The sequence below is a fragment of the Phoxinus phoxinus genome, assembly GCF_949152265.1.
Source record: "Phoxinus phoxinus genome assembly, chromosome: 16".
Lineage (NCBI taxonomy): Eukaryota > Metazoa > Chordata > Actinopteri > Cypriniformes > Leuciscidae > Phoxinus > Phoxinus phoxinus.
This window is the reverse complement of record NC_136891.1, coordinates 31,835,050-31,851,575: the sequence shown is the minus strand read 5'-3', so window position 1 is coordinate 31,851,575 and position 16,526 is coordinate 31,835,050. Positions and strand designations below refer to the sequence as shown.

The window sequence follows — 16,526 nt, the reverse complement described above, 5'->3', positions numbered from 1 at the left end:
TCAATGACAGTATGTTGCGACACCCCTAGACTATTCAAGAGACTGTAAAATCCAATTAATTGAAAATATGTCATAAAACTGAAATGCTTAATTTTTTTAATGATTTTTTTTTTTTGAGTGTACCAAACAGCTGCAATGATAATTCCATAGATGCCAAATGAGTTGTGAATAACTCCGCTAAAGTGTGTACACTGATGTGAGATGTTTCAGTTCTCAATTGGGCTTCTATTACACATCATCTAACATGCTTACTGATCTGTGGCATCATTCCTTACTGTACACCAGATCTTTGCAGAGGCCCTGAGCTCTCCATGAGAAGTAGCCTGAGATCTTCCACATGACTTGGAAAGGGTTCGTTTGTGGAACCCCACTGACTATAGACCACATCTTTCCTCCAAGAGGCTGGAGGTCAAGAGAGAAGGATTGGCTTTTCAGCTCTTGCTGTATGGCTTCAGTAGAACTGTGATATTGTGCACAAGTTATATGGACTACTTTATGAAAAACTTTTTGAAGCTTGAAATAAGAAAAAAAAGGTTTGGAGCGCAACACGAGGATAAATAAATTATGACTTCATTTTTTTATTTTTGGGGTGAAAATCTCTTACATGTTAAGCCAGAAACACACACCAAGCCGACAGTCGGCCTTTGGGCAACCTTGGGACATTTTTGAGCATCGATCGACTTCTTGTTTTTTCCCCCCGGTGTGTTCTGCACCATTGGCTCTAGTCGGATGCTGTCTGTTTGTTTGTTTTGGCCGATTCAACATATAGAATCGGCGTTGGGCCGTCGGTGAGAGAGAAAACTCTGATTGGCTGTTCAGGTTAGCAAACGATCAGTGCACGGGAATAAGAATAAAAGTGATGAAAGCAAGCAAACAATTCATGACGGCACAGATAGGAGGCTGGGTAACACTTTATTTTGATGGTCCCTTAAGAACATTCTGTTGACTGTAAGTAACTGTGCAAATACATGTCAACTAACTCTCATTAGAGTATTACTTACTGTCTGCTTAATATCTGCAAACTCTTTATTGTGATGCTCCTCCAACAGACACAGACTATAAGTAACTTTGCAACTACATATCAACTTATTCTAACCCTAACCCTACCAGTCTACTAATGCTCTACTAATACTCTAATGATAGTTAGTAGACATGAAGGGGCAATGTTACTTATAGACAACAGTATGTGTTAAAGGGACCATCCAAATAAAGTGCAACCGAAGGCTGTTCTAATTTTACATCAGCTTACCTGAGCCTTCCACTGCGAGAATATTTTCATAATAACATGAGTAGAGTGGAATAAAGAACGTGATCAGCGAGATTGATATTCAAAACGGTAAGCAAGCGCTGCTTTGTTTATGGTTTGTATACCTGCAGTCTTTGTTTCGCTTTCCTTTTTTGAATGATGAATAGATCTGCTTAAATAGACAGTTATCTCCTTTACACGCAGGCGTAGTTGACAGTCGCCTGTAGTCCTTTCAGTGAGTTCAAGCATAGATTGTTCCCCCGACGCAGGAGACAACAGTCGGCTTTCATCAGCTTTGGCGTCAGTTTGTTGAGTCCCTACCTTTACCCTTTTGGCCTCACTTGAAAAGCCTTGACCACTCATGTAACCATTTAACTAGTTTTTTCTCTCACTATCCACTTGTTAAGACATGATGTAAGGAATGTTGTTTCCTGGTCCAAGCATCTACTTTCGGTAAATTTAAGATTACGATATATCGGCAGTATACGGTACACCATGAGTGTCAGCACTGTTTGCGTTTGCCATGTGATAGAGCTTTTGGACCTGAAACTGTGGCCTCAGATACACCTTACAAAGTCTTATACTGGTGTCTTCCCAAAACCATCCTGACCGTATACTTATAAAATAGTAGCAGAGAAAGTTGAAGACAAGCACATGTTAAACCTCTGAGTTTGTGCTCCACGAGTAAAACCGTAGCAGGTTGCGTGTAGCTCATTTAGTTCGCCAGATGTTTTGTGAATGACAGACACTCTTGGGCATCTCTGATTACGGCGGTCTTGAACATCCACTTTTTTATAAGCCTGAAATCTCAAGAATTGCACCCATGACACGGACAAAGTTTCATCGTGTGCATTAGGCCGAGGCCAATCCTTAGCCTCGAGCGCCAACACACCCACACTCCCAAATCTTATTTCCTTTCAACGTGGTTGAGTGAAAGTGGAACATTCCAGACTGCCAGACTAAAAGGTGAGAGAGCACAAGCAGTAAACACACTGTCACATGCTCCTTCCTGTCTAACCCTCTCTGTTTTCATTTCAACTCTGTCCTGGGCCAAAGGGCCAACAGAGAACCACGTCCACGAGCCGGCGCTTAGCAAGAGCGCAGCTGGAGTTTTCTCACTGCCTACCTGAACAACACCGTAACAGACCATCCAACAGCTTGTCTGTCAGCACAGCTCTGTTTTTCTGAGACCCCTCGCTGCTCCGTTGCGGGACCACTGGAAAAAGTCACTTCCTGTGTAAATATGGATTTTAGAGATCTGTAAAAGGAAACAGACCTCGGACAGGAAATTCTGAATAACTTGCAATCAACCTCATATCCCCTCTCTCATCCGATTAGCATTTTTAGCATAGCATTCCTTTCTTTGAGCACCCGTTTGACCTTCTTGTGTCAGACGTGTCTCGTGGAAAAAAATACTATCAGACTCTTAATTTCTCCGGCCTTCCTGTTATTTGGAACATTCCATGAACAAACTTTGACTGTATCAGCGCTGCTAATGAGGCTCCGCACTTGTTTTCCATCGCTTTGATGATAATAGTATGTAAAATGCTGACTAATGACTTGAGCATTGCTGCCTTACAGACAACTGCCAATAGGAGGACCATGATGATTTCAGTAAACGTAACGAATCAGAGACTACAGGGCAGAAAACGAATTCAGGTATGAATGTCAAAACAGTGGCCCAAGTTACTCGAATCTATCCTATAAATATTGGTTATTTTATTCTCTATATTCTGGCACTTGTTGACTGCTTTTTCCTCAATATCTGGCCCAAATAACTAACTATATTTGTAATGTATCATGTAATTGTTTTGTTTTTATATATTTTTAATATACTCTACCGTTCAATAGTTTGGGGTCAATAAGATTTTTTGAAATAAAAATACTTTCCACAAGAATGCATTAAATTGATCAAAAGCGAAAATTCCAGGTGGAAAGAAAAATACTTTTCTCTGCCGGCAGAGACTAGGGTTAGGGTAAGAGGTTTTGGCTGGAATGCATGGCTCCTGCAGTACGGTTCTGTGTCTCTGTTATGCAATGCCATGTGCTTCTCTCAAATGTGCTTTTGGTCTGTGTAATGAAGAGTTATTGAGAGTTATCGGAACCCCTTTCACCATTTGCGCACTTCAGTAAATGAATGTTTCACCCAATGTTGAACAATTGGCTCTCTAAGGGAACTATAGTACAATTAGTTGCTTGTATAAAAAAGCATTTAATACCAACAAACTTAATGACGCATGTTGTTAATAATAAAAAAAATGCTTCAAAATTTTTTGGCTGGAAACTACCAATTATGATAATATTATTATTATGTCCTGCAGCTCTTATTTTTGAACTTGAAAAAAATGTTTTTTAGCAACATCCAAGAATATTTTGAGCACATCAGAGAAACATTCACGATTGAACCCCAAGAGCAAAATGGTGCTACTGCTTACTCTGCTTAAACACTCCACTTTTTTTGGAAATTGGCTCATTTTCCAACTCCAGAAGTAACTACAGAAGAGTCAAGTTTTAAATAGGAAAAATATCGAAACTCTTTGGTCATTTTTTTGAGAGAGATGCTAACGGTCTAATCAGATTCAATGATCTATGCTAAGCTATGCTAAAAGTGCTACCGCCAGACCTGGAGATCGGCTGAACGGATTTGAAAACGATAAAACTGTTTAACTCTAAGGGAGTTGGAAAATGAGCCTATTTCCAAAACAAGTGTTCCTTTAATGTGGGCTGTTTAAGCCACACCACACAATAGGAACCTGAATAAAAAACATTTATGTTTGGTGGAAATAAATCTGTTTCTGCCTAAATGTCTGTTATAACCTGTGGTTCTCAACGCCACTTTCACTGAAAACACGCAGGGTTTATTATATCTCATTAGCCAAGCATTCTATCCGAACCACTGCTATACTGTGGTGTGCCGCTGAGAGCCTACATCATTTGTTTTGTGTAAGGCAAGCTATTGCTCTTTTGAGCCTCTAATCAGAATCTGTTTAGCCCAAGCCACAAAGTCTTCCTCCATCATGATCTTACTGATGTCTTTAACAATCCCAGTAGTGAATGAAGGAACAAAGAGAGAGACTTAACACATATAGTCATATCACCCTGTAGCCCAAGACTGGTCCCCCACTGAAGCTAAGCAGGGCTGAGCCTGGTTAGTACCTGGATGGGAGACTCCTGAGAAAACCAGGTTGCTGCTGGAAGAGGTGTTAGTGAGGCCAGTAGGGGGTGCTCACCCTGTGGTCTGTGTGGGTCCTAACGCCCCAGTGTAGTGACGGGGACACTATACTGTCAAAGAGCACCGTTCTTTGGATGAGACATAAAACCGAGGTCCTGACTCTCTGTGGTCATTAAAGGGGGGGTACAATGGTGTTTCATATATTCAGAGTTGTTTACAGTGTTAAAGAGATGAATTCTCAAGCTAATAATGGCCAAAGTTTGAAAAGTTATTTTGAACGAATAACAGAGAATTTCTGTGCTGAAAATCATACTTCCGGGTTGCAACACGTTTCGGCTGGTTTTTTTCTATCGTAGATCTAATGACGTAGACCAGAGTGGAACTCCTTATATGAGCATTGCTCTCGGAAAAGCGCGTTCACGCACACGTCGACCAGAGGAGAGAAAGACCGCGCTCATCGACGCGCTACTACCGGAAATCATCATCAGCAGCGCTAAATAGGAATGGTTGATGTCAAGAATGTCTCCAAAAAAGTGTGTTTTGGGATGTGAGGGAAAGTTTACCTTGTTCAGCTTCCCAAAGAACCCAGTGTTACTGGAACAGTGGATGCAGTTTGTATGTTGTGGATGCTCCCGCTTGACTCTATAGCTCCGCCCACGCCCAGAATCAAGGACCTCGGCTTTTTCCGGATAGAATCGGAAAGCTGTATTTTTATTTTATAAATATGATGAAACTAAAGACTTTTTGGAGATATGAAGGACGCACTATTACTCTATAGGTACTCAAGATTAACATGAGATTGACTGAAACCTGGTATTTTACCCCCCCTTTAAAAATCCCATGGCACTTCTCGTAAAGAGTAGGGATGTAACCCCGGACCCCGGTGTCCTGGCCACATTCCCCCCTAATAATCCCCATCCATTGAATTGGCTCCATCACTCTCTCTCCTCTCTCCACTATAGCTGGTGTGTGGTGAGCGTAATGGCGGCGTTGTACTGTGGCTGCCGTCGCATCATCCCAGTGGATGCTACACACTGGTGGTGGTTGAGGAGAGACCCCCATATGATTGTAAAGTGCTTTGGGTGTACAGTAGTACACATGAAAGCGCTATATAAATGCCTCATTCTATTCTATATTCAGTACACCAACTTGTCTTTTTTTGCTGAAACGGCCTCAAGCCTAATGGCAGACAAAGTTGAAGAAAACAGTAGAAGCAGACAGATGTAATCTGACCTGCGCTGTCTGGCCATGTGCCGCTGTCACTGCTCTGGTTTAAGTTTCCTGCTTTATCTAGTCAATTCTTCATAAAAAGAATAGCTTTATACAGATTTAAATTCCATATTAAAGGAATGTTTTACCCAAAAAATTAAAATTCTGTCATCATTTATCCACCCTCATGTCGTTCCAAAGCAAAGCTGTATGAGAAAATTATATTTTTCATCTTTTAAATAATAATAATAATAATATGTCTAAAGATTACAAGTGTATTTAAAAGTATAAATATTATTATAATGGGGGAGAATATACAAAAATATATCTAGTAAAATAACTTATGTAATGAGCATTAAAAAGCATTTAAAGAGATGCATATGAGAAAATGTATAATATCTCTCTCTCTCTCTATATATATATATAGCCCATACCTTAAATAAACATTAAATATTCTAATATTCTAATAAATATTCTAATATTCAATGCTACATTTACATGCCATGAATCATTTTAATATATTTTCCTGCTTGTGAAATAAAGAAAACATTAGGGGTGTCGCAATATACCGGTATTGACGATAATCGTGATATTCAAAGCATGAAATATCGACATCGTGTTAATTTAGAGTGTGACAATATACCGGTATTGGCGATAACCACAATGTTTAAAATTAATAGGACTCTTATGATAAGATGACACGTAAATATTCCAGCGCCAGTACCTCGTTGACCGCTCAGGTGGCAGTATTGCACCCGCTGACACTTATCAAACAAGAAGAAGACGCAGTACGCGCCCGCGCCGTTATTCTGAGAAAAACCATGTCGTCTCACGAGAGAGTGAAACGCTCTGTCCACACACGAAGAAAGTTAGCTCGCCAGTTTGGGAGTTTTGGTTTCAAAGAAAACGCCACTTTAGACAGCCCAATCTGCAGAATCTGTCGGGCTACGGTCAGTGCGAAGGGGGGGAAACACCACCAACCTTTTTACCCCTTCTCCGTGTCCATCACCCTGTGGATTTAGCCATTTTACAGAGAGTAAGTTGTGATTATTTTACTAGTCATGGAATGGGAAATGTGACATTAACCTGTTAACAGCGGGTTTCCATGTTAATATATTTAAATAAATGGTGATTATTAAGTAGCCTACCTCGTTTTCTTTACTCGTCTTTTGTATGTTGTATTTGCACGTGATTTTTATTTTTTTTTGGCGCTGGTGCAACGATAGTCAAGTCAAGTCATCTTCATTTATATAGCGCTTTTAACAATGTAGATGGTTTCAAAGCTGCTTTACAGAGATAAACTTATAATTTAAGGTAACAGATTGTTTTGGCTTTATAGCGGTTCTTGAATAATGTTATTTTCAGCTAAACGATAGGTTTAAGAGCTTAAAATATGGGTAACGTTACGCAAGTTAACAGGTTAAAGTATCAGTGTTGATATTAATATTAATTCATCACACTGTTGAACTTGACAGTATTTTCTGTCTTTTTGAAATGTGTTTTGAAAAATGAATTTGACTGATAACTTTTTTCTACCAAGGTTTCTATAGATATCGCGATATATCGATATCGTAAATTATTTTGGCCACAATAACCGTGGTGTGAAAAATCTAACATTGTGACAGCCCTAGAAAACATATATACTTTTTCATCTGCAATTACTCATATGAGAAGTAACAAGTGAGAAGTTTGCCAGGAAGACCATTAGTCAGTGTGCAATCATGTGTTCAAGCGGAAAGAGGACCTGCCAGCACCATGTCTTGTCATCCTTATTGATGATAATGAGGGTTGTATCACTGACTCCAAGCTGCTATAGAGTCGAGACCTTGACCCTTTATGTCGACTCGAATTCAGGCCTTAGGAAACAACTCTTAACATAACCCAACATATCAATGTCAAAATGTCTCTCACCTTCCTTTTCTTTTTACACAGAACATTTTGTTCTCTATATCATCCCAAGGCACTGATCGATGACACAGAAACAAGCTCTGGCTTCTCCGGCACTGAATCTCCTTAAATGGCAGACACTGTCAATAAATCACGAAAAGGCCGCTTTTTACATCTGTTCTGCCTTAATATTACAAAAATGTATATCAGAGATGCCTTGAGGGTACTGTCATCACATGTTCTGTGATGAGCCCTACGGGGTCGAGTACTCCTGGCATGCGGTAGTAAAATTAATCATTAAGCCTGTGAACATGGCCATTAAAATAGCTTGTGGCACAGAGTCCGACCCCTATCACCTGTAATCCTCCATCTGCGCTCTGTCTGGACGCTTAAATGACTTTAAATCATTTCACACCTTTATTTTATAGTACTCAAATAAAAATATTTTTATGTGATAATGTTTTGTCTGCTTGCTGCTACATGCAGAATTAGCATATTACACATACAGAGCAAACACAGACGTCACAACAGAACTAAGCATTAACATCTTCCTAGTAAATTTTACCACATTAACTTCAACGATATGCCGGCCGCTGGTATCAGAATCCCAGTTTTATGCAAAAGGGATGCAACGTGACTTACTATACTTCCTGATGCACTAAAAACTTTAAACATTAAAGCAAACAAGCCTGAAGGAATGGCTTCACTCGCTCATTAAAACTTCTGAAATCTACTACTGAACTGACTTGTCCACACTGGGAGCGATGATGATGATGACTAATGCATTCACATGGTTGTTTCTGACATGCCAGGTTATCCAATCACTGATTTGAAACATTGGCCTGTGCGATGTCCCAGGGCACCTGTGAGTTTCTCTGCCAAGTTAGAGCTGGTGGTCCTTCAAGCTTGACTTGTTGCTTAATTCTGGTGGACTCCACTAACTCAAAAAGGAAATACTTGAACGGCACAGATAAACGCTCACAGTTAGGGGTCAGTGGTTAAAGTATTTTGATGAGAAATGACCATACAAAACACAAGAAGTGATGTAAGTCCAAGTTCAATGAGTTTGGGTGAACAGTAGCCTTTTGATCTCCCTGGTTCCACCATGGTACAGTAGCTCTTTTTAATCCAGGATGGTATTAACAAAACATTTAGTGAATTTTTCTTTTTTCTTTTATACTGTCCTTTGTTACTTTCCTTGTAAATGTCCAACATGATCTCATTAGTATTAATTTGTAAATACATTTTGTATGCAGACATGAAACGTACATACTGACATAACATCAAAAATGTAAGCATATAATTAGTTTAGAGACATATGTTTATGATTCCTATAAGGTTCATAGAATATTTAAATCATGGAATGGGTTGACTTTATTTCATCAATGTAGTTAATGAGATATGTTCAATGCCATCGCATTTATTTAACAAATTAACCTAATTTAACATTATAACTGTTCTGTATGATTATAACTGTTCTGTATGATTATAACTATTCGGTATGATTCCTGATGTCATATTTAATACAGTTCAAAGGATTCCATCACTTTACCCAAGCCTACACTTTAAAATAATAAAATGAATGAAAAATCCACCATTTAATAATTACTTAATCATTGATCCATATTGTATATGTACACTGCCCCTCAAATATTTGGGGTCATTATTTATTTATTTATTTTGAAGGAAATTGATACTTTTATTATGCAAGTATGCATTAAATGAAAGACTTTTTACATTGTTACAAAAATTCTATTTAAAATAAATTGTTTTTTTTCTGAACTCTTTGTTTATCAAAGAATCCTAAAAAAAAAAAAATCATGATTTACATAAAAATATTAAACAGCACAACTGTTTTCAACAATGTTGTAACAAGCACAACATCATATTAGAATGATTTCTGAAGTTTCGTGTGACGCTCTGGAGTAATGATGCTGAAAATTCAGTTTTGCTGAATAAATATATAAAATATATTATTAATTAAAATAACAGCTATTTTAAATAGTGACATTTCACAATATTACTGTTTTTATTGTATTGTTGATCATATAAAGGCAGCCTTGGTGGGTATAGACGTACTGTTTTTAAAAAGGCTTAACCTTAAAAAATCTTTCCGACCCCAAACTTTTGAATGGTAATGTAAATGTATTGTACACATTTCACTGTATATTCAAAGGTACAAAAATGTAAGGTTAAAGCATGATAGATTTTTTAAAAATCATTTGAATAGAATGAATATTACTCTAAACATGTGAGGTTTTAACAAAAAGTCTTGGAATATCAGAGGCATGTGGTCAGTAGTACGCATGCTATCCAGATGAGAGCATTTCTGTGAAATAGTGAAGGGGTCGGGCTTAATGTTTCATAACCAACATCTACCCCACCTGACTTGCTATGTTCCCTTTCACTGCTGTTTCCAGCACACTCTCTGACCTCCATCCAGCAGCTGAAGTTGACTCACCTGCAGTCGAGGGAGGCAGATATTGGAAGACAGTTGGGAAGGAGGGGATTCCCAGCAAACTTGCAAAGATACAAAATACCGATGACAAAGCCATTGTCTAGCTCACACGCGCGGTGAATTCACCTTTAGACAAGGACGAACGCAGATGGCAGACATTCCAGACATTCCTAGTCATGCCAGTAGATACTCTTTCAGTGTCCAAACCCCATATTATTTATGCTTGTCTTGGCCATTTCCCTTTAAACACTGTCAAGTATCTTCTGGGATATCTACTTTGTGTTTTCATCTGCCCATTTGTATGCGAAGAGCACATAACAATAGAAGCTCTCATTTACAAAGACACATGTGGACCACATGTGCAGCTTGTCCATCCCAGCGTGTGCATCTCAGCCGCTCTCCAGTCTCTAATCACTTCCTAAACAAGCTCAAACAGTGATCTGGCTGTTAATGTTATCTAAATATTAGTCTTCCCCTAAACAGACCGTGCTTTCCAACAAGCTCTTCGAATCCGTTGTAAAAGAAGACACTTACTGTAATTCTGCTGCCTCGGTTTTCGGAAAGTCAAACCTGATGACCATGAATGGTGCTACAAGAATATTTCACTTTAAAATAAAAACTGTCATTATTTACTCATCGTCGTGTTATTCCAAACCCATATGCCTTTATTTATTTTTTGTGGAATAAAAAGAAAATTGTTGAAGAACATACAAAAGCTTCTTTTCCAGACGATAAAGGGACAAAATAACACAATAAAAGAATCAATAGTCAATATGAATCACTTACTATGCCCGTTATTCGCTGAACATTAACTGTGGAATATTATCATATCGACTGCAGAAAATGATTTGTTTGTGTGTGTGTGTGTGTGTGTGTGTGGGGGGGATAAATCAAAATAAGTAAAATAAATTTAAAAACTTTTAATGTGTTTTATTGGCCATTTTCAGAGCTTGACACTTGACAGCAATGATAAGGCCTGTTCACACTGGCATTCAAATTAGGTCTGATTTTTTTAATGCAATTTATCTGTCCAGCTCATTGCATTAAAAATTGCAGATGGGATGAATAAAAATGCAAATTTAAATGTTCATTTCAGACACCCGCTTGTCACGGAGAAGAAAGTAAGTAAAACAGTATTTACATCTTTTCAAACACCATGGTCATGTGACCAAAACTTCTCACGCTCAGCATTCATCTTGGTGTGAACAGGCCTTTACCATGAACTGTCACTCTATGTACAAGAAGAGCACATTTGCTCTATTAAATGTATGCTGCTGTGTTCCAAATTGTAAAAAAACCACACACAAAAAACACACACACAAAACAGGATCACAAGTTTGGAATGATATGCGTTTTCATTTTTGGGTGAAGTGTTCCTTTAAATATACCAGCAGAATTTGTTAAGCCTAAAATATTTCCTGTGAGATTTCAGAAATCAGCTTTGCACGTCTTGACTGTGTAACACACATCCTGCATAGCCAGAGTACTTATCTACTTTGGTTGTGAATGGCAGGTTCAATGTCATTATGTGTACATGGCAGCCAGACAAACAATACTTAACGTTAGTCACCAAGACTGGTAAGCTGCAAAGCAGTTAGCACAATGGTAGGGCCTATAGTACTACATTTTGAGACTTATTCCATCAGTGAGCAAGCACAAGACATCAATTATGGAAAATAAAACCTCAAATAAAAGGTGTGACTTACTGCCTTTACTTGTCTTTCTGTTGTCTTGATAACAGTGATGAAACTCTCCTTACCTCTTGACTTGGAGGGGTTATTTGGACTGCACAAAATAAACAAAACACAGCATGTCATTAAAAGTAACATTTACCTGCACAAAAGAGAGACTTGACCAAAATAAAATGTATTGTCTGCTAGCTGAAACCAACACATTTCACTTCATGTTTTAACAAAAGTGGGACCATTTTAACGTGGTCATGCACGCACGACTGCAATCTGCTTCCCTCCGAAAACCATAGTAATTACCGAACGAATTGTTGTCGTTTTTTTTTTTTTGAGCGAATTCTTTGAACCGATTCACAAAACTGATCTGACTGATTTGGATAGTCACGATTCAGGGGTGCATTTCCCCAAAGCATACGGTCGCAAGTTCCGTCGTTACCAACCGTTACCAACAGAGAGCAATGGAACTTTCGACTATATTGGGCCAACTATGATCGCAACTTCCATTGAACTCTATTGGTAACAACAGAACTGGCGACCATTGGCTTTGGGAAATGCACCCCTGATCAGCAAACCGATTAATTGAACCAAAAAGGCGAAATACTTCAATAGGAAAATATTTAGTTTGAATAAACAGCATTTATTAAAACGTCCAAAATAGTTTTAGATAAAAGTGAATTTAGTATGTTTAATTTATTTAATAGTTACGTTTTTTTAAGAACCACGTGATGACGCAAATGAATCATTGTTTGAACGGAACAGTTTGGGGTCTTCGATAATCGATTCTCGGCTGACACGAATCGTGAGGCCTTTCCGTGTCGAGCTTGCATGTTATTATCTCCGTGTTAGCAATGGTTTTTCTTGTTACCCTGGTTTCAGAATCCAAAAAGATTTACAGTTGTACGTTTACTGGAGACTAAAATTGCCCGATTGATGTTTGAAACCAATTTGCGAAACAACAAGTCTCCAAATTTCCTACGAAACTGAGAAATTTTCATATCTTCAGACCAAGACTAACATAAAAGTACAGGTAATATTTAGTTTCAGCTGAGGCCTTCTCTCTTTTTGAATGCGTTTGAATGCCTTTACAAATCACTACTTGTATTTGTTTTTTTGTTGAGAATTTAGGATTTATATATTTATATAGGAGCCGTAGCCATATGGATTACTTTTAGGGCTTCAAAATCTCAGTTACTATTCACTCCCATTATAAAGCTTGGAAGAGCCAGGATATATGTTTTATATAATTCTGATTGTGTTTGGCTGAAAGAAGAAAGTCATACACCTGGCTTGAGGGTGAGTAAATCATTTTCATTTTTGAGTGAATTTTCCCTTTAATAAGTCGAGGTATTTAGGAAAGAAATGGTCACAGGCGTTGTGCACAGTTTTGATTCCCCGCTAAACTCTCTGACAATCGGTTCCTCCCTCAGGTGAAAAGTTTTGATGGCATTTGCTTTTCATCTTTCCACCGTGTATGCCTAATAAAGTGCCGTTTATAAGCGCATCTCTGCTTTACAGAGGTTACCGGGGAAACAGCGCTATTTCTGCTGTTTATTAAGCGCCACCTACTGTCAGAGAATGGATTTTTTTTTTAATCTGCCTTTCTGCCAATGCAAAAATCTGACCAAATGTTTGTTGTTAATTTTAACCGGTAGATGGAAAATCGAATGTGATTTCTAATAATCCCAACACTTCGGATAATGAGGCAGTCTTTGCATAATTGTTTATGGAGCAATTAAAATACCCATAACTGATATCTTGACCAATTTTCATAAAAAGCATTTAAAATATGAGGTTTATCATTTTATAAATATTTTAACAAACATTTTTGTTTGTTTAAAAATAAAGCCATAATTTTTTATGTTATTATTTTATTGTTTATGCAAACAAAAGCAAAACATTTTATGTTGTTTGTTAGCTTTAAAGTTGGTGAAATGATTTCAGTGTGTGTGAGTGACATTTCCTGCACATATTAATTTTAGTTAATTTTAGTCACTATAATCTAATCATGATGATATGAATTGTTAATTCCGCTTCATCTCTAGAGGTATTCCTCTGCTAAGAGAGGAAAAATTAGGTGGTTTAGGGGAGCCATGTGACTGACCATTGAGAGGACAAAGTGATCAGATCTTGAAAGATGACCCTGCGATTCAAAGTCAAACAGGAAAAGAACCAAGACAGCTATTCCTCCCATAAATATGTCCAGATGCTGCACATGTGCGTGTGTTGGGTGTCTTGATAAAGTGTCCAACCAACATAAGCGTCTGGAACTGTCCAGAGGGTTATATTTCCAAGTGACAAAATTTAAGTGACAATTACAGATGTTAGAAACCAAAGAGGAAATTGTTAATATGTGCAGGAATTTAATACAATGGAATTTTATTGTAGAAAGTTATTAGGTGTGTGTGCATAAAACAGGAGTCTCTGCAGGCTCTTTGGCTTAAGTACAAACGATTATTTCTAGTGTTATTAAACAATTTTATAAGCCAGTGATTGCCACGTCATATTTCCGAATAATGATAATGATAAAATGAAGACAAAATGTACAGATTCATTAAATCGTCGGCATTTGTAATGATTACATCATAGTACTTCAAGTACATTGTTTTTACTTTAGCTTTTAGTTGATATTAAACAGGTCCCCTTTTCAATTGCCTTCTCAGAGAATTATATTTTTCTATATAAATATAAGGAAAATATAATAAGTAACATTTTTTTAATTTAGTTTGTTATGTTTTTGTGCTTATTGTATGAAAAATAGTATGACTTTTGTATGTTGTATGTATGACTTGTATGACTTGTTAGTGTTGTGTATTTTTTCCCCGTATCTTGTTCTGATCTGCATTTTATCCATTGCCACGATCAAAGCCATGGCAGTCCTGCCCAGACAAAAATTGACATGTATTTAGGTGTCAAAGTTTGTAAGTGAAGCATGGACATTGACTGCTTTTATGCTTGGAAACCCAAGCAAACATGACCTCTGTGACTCCACACACTGCAGGAGAGAAGGAAAGGACCCCTTGACCGTTTATGACTCTATTAAGAGTCTTGGAGAATGTCCAGATTTCCATATAAAGTTATAATTTGGCCTGTTTCCCTGGCTCCTGTGGGCAAGAAAATGAAACTAATTTGTGGCTGAAGAGAGGTTTTCATGGAATGGGCTCAATTTGTTACAAGTCTGCGAGTACAGCCATGGATAGACAATGGCATTATGTAATCATGCTGACAGGTTTAAGAGTCTGGCTCAAGAAAATATAAGATGAGATGAGTTTCTAAATACGAATTAAATACGTTTTATAACAGGCAAACACATCTTTAAGGCCTGCATGTTTAATATGTCAGCTGTCTCCTGTGGTCTCTTTATATCAGGAAAGTCTTTTTATAATTTCCTGTTTGTTTTCCTTGGGAAGTGAGTCAGGAAATGTATTTCAAGATGTAAAAAAAAAGATCATAAGTTGTCTTATCGCTTGGCAACAAAACATTTGCAAAAGTTTGGTCACTAGTTGAAAAGGACAGAACAGTATCTGGATCACACTCTTCCTTACAAAGTTTTTCATAGCTAATAAGAACTGTGAGGTTTTTATCATGATGTTCTGCTTTATGTCAGATCATGTTTACATAATAATTACATGGCAATTCTGTAATATTTGCTTTGTGGGAGCACAGACTTTCATAGACCATTCTAATAACATCAAGAGTTCCTGTATAAAGCATTATCCTTTAGACTGAAAATATCCAGACGGCAGCACTGAAAATTCATTCTTAAATGTAATTTAATCTCATAAATAAATGAAGTGATAAAATGTGGACTGCATGTAATACTACAAATTACTGTGTCAAGGAAGTCATTGATGCACAACTGCAAATGAGATTAAATATAGCAGTGTGAATACAGACTTATGTGTGATGAGTGTGATAATGGGTCCTTGGGTACACAGTGTGACCGGAGGCATGAGGACGTGGAAAAACACCAAGATTATGTGCTTGGCAAGGTCAGATTACAGGCAACAGAAATAATAGCCCCGGTCAAGAATTACTACAGTCGTAAAAAAAGACTAATTTATTACAGCTTTGTGTTCTTAAACGAGAAGCATTCCACTGATGGGTATCCTAGCAGAGTCGAAAAAATGTTAGAGATGAACACTTCTGAGATGGCACTGAGGGCCTACTTGACAACCTAGTTTGGGCCTCAGCATTTTCACTAGAATAGGGGTTTTCAAATGCCATTGACCCCCCAAAATAAGATGATGCCCTTACCGCACTCTTAAAAAAAAAGAAAAACGGGGTACCCTTTCAAAAGGTAATACCATGTTACTAATATGTACACTTTAGGTACTTTGAAAGGGTTTCATCTCAGTGACCGCTTTTGTACCTTTTTTCTGAAAGTTTAGGCACCTACTTTTAGAGATTGTTCAATATCTTGGGGTCTGTTACTCCCCTCGAGTATTAAAAAAGGCTCAAATCGTTCCTGGGTTTTAACGGGTATTTATTCGATGACAAAGTCTTCAAACATGTGTTTACATGTCCCCTTATATTGCTCATTTCCACATTGCCGTGGTCAGAACTGGTACAAACAAAACACAGAAAAGCGTAAATTAACCTTAAATTATTGACATACTTGCAGACAATACTTAACGAAATCACATAAAAAACTAAGAAATAAAGCATAAATTTATGACATGTAAAATAATATCTTAATTGGCTTGTTACAAACACAATCGCGTAACACAAATAGGCTAAATGACAAAAAGAGAAAGAAAATATACCTCATTGGCCGCATGAACCCGAGAGGGTAAACTTTAGGGGGTATTCATCTTCATGCTTCACCGACAAAACTTATGGATAACTTAATCTTAATATCTTCCTGGG

At 37.7% G+C, this 16,526-nt stretch overlaps 1 long non-coding RNA gene across 1 annotated transcript in view; it reads right to left on the bottom strand.

Annotated features, from left to right (window-relative positions):
- Window positions 1–16,526, bottom strand: part of LOC306983373 — a 30,464-nt gene extending 13,938 nt beyond the window's left edge. The window contains exons 1-2 of the long non-coding RNA XR_013794342.1: window positions 16,424–16,526; window positions 11,679–11,757 (exon numbers count right to left, since the gene is read on the bottom strand). This is a non-coding gene — a long non-coding RNA (uncharacterized lncRNA). The remainder of the gene's footprint in view (window positions 1–11,678; window positions 11,758–16,423) is intronic.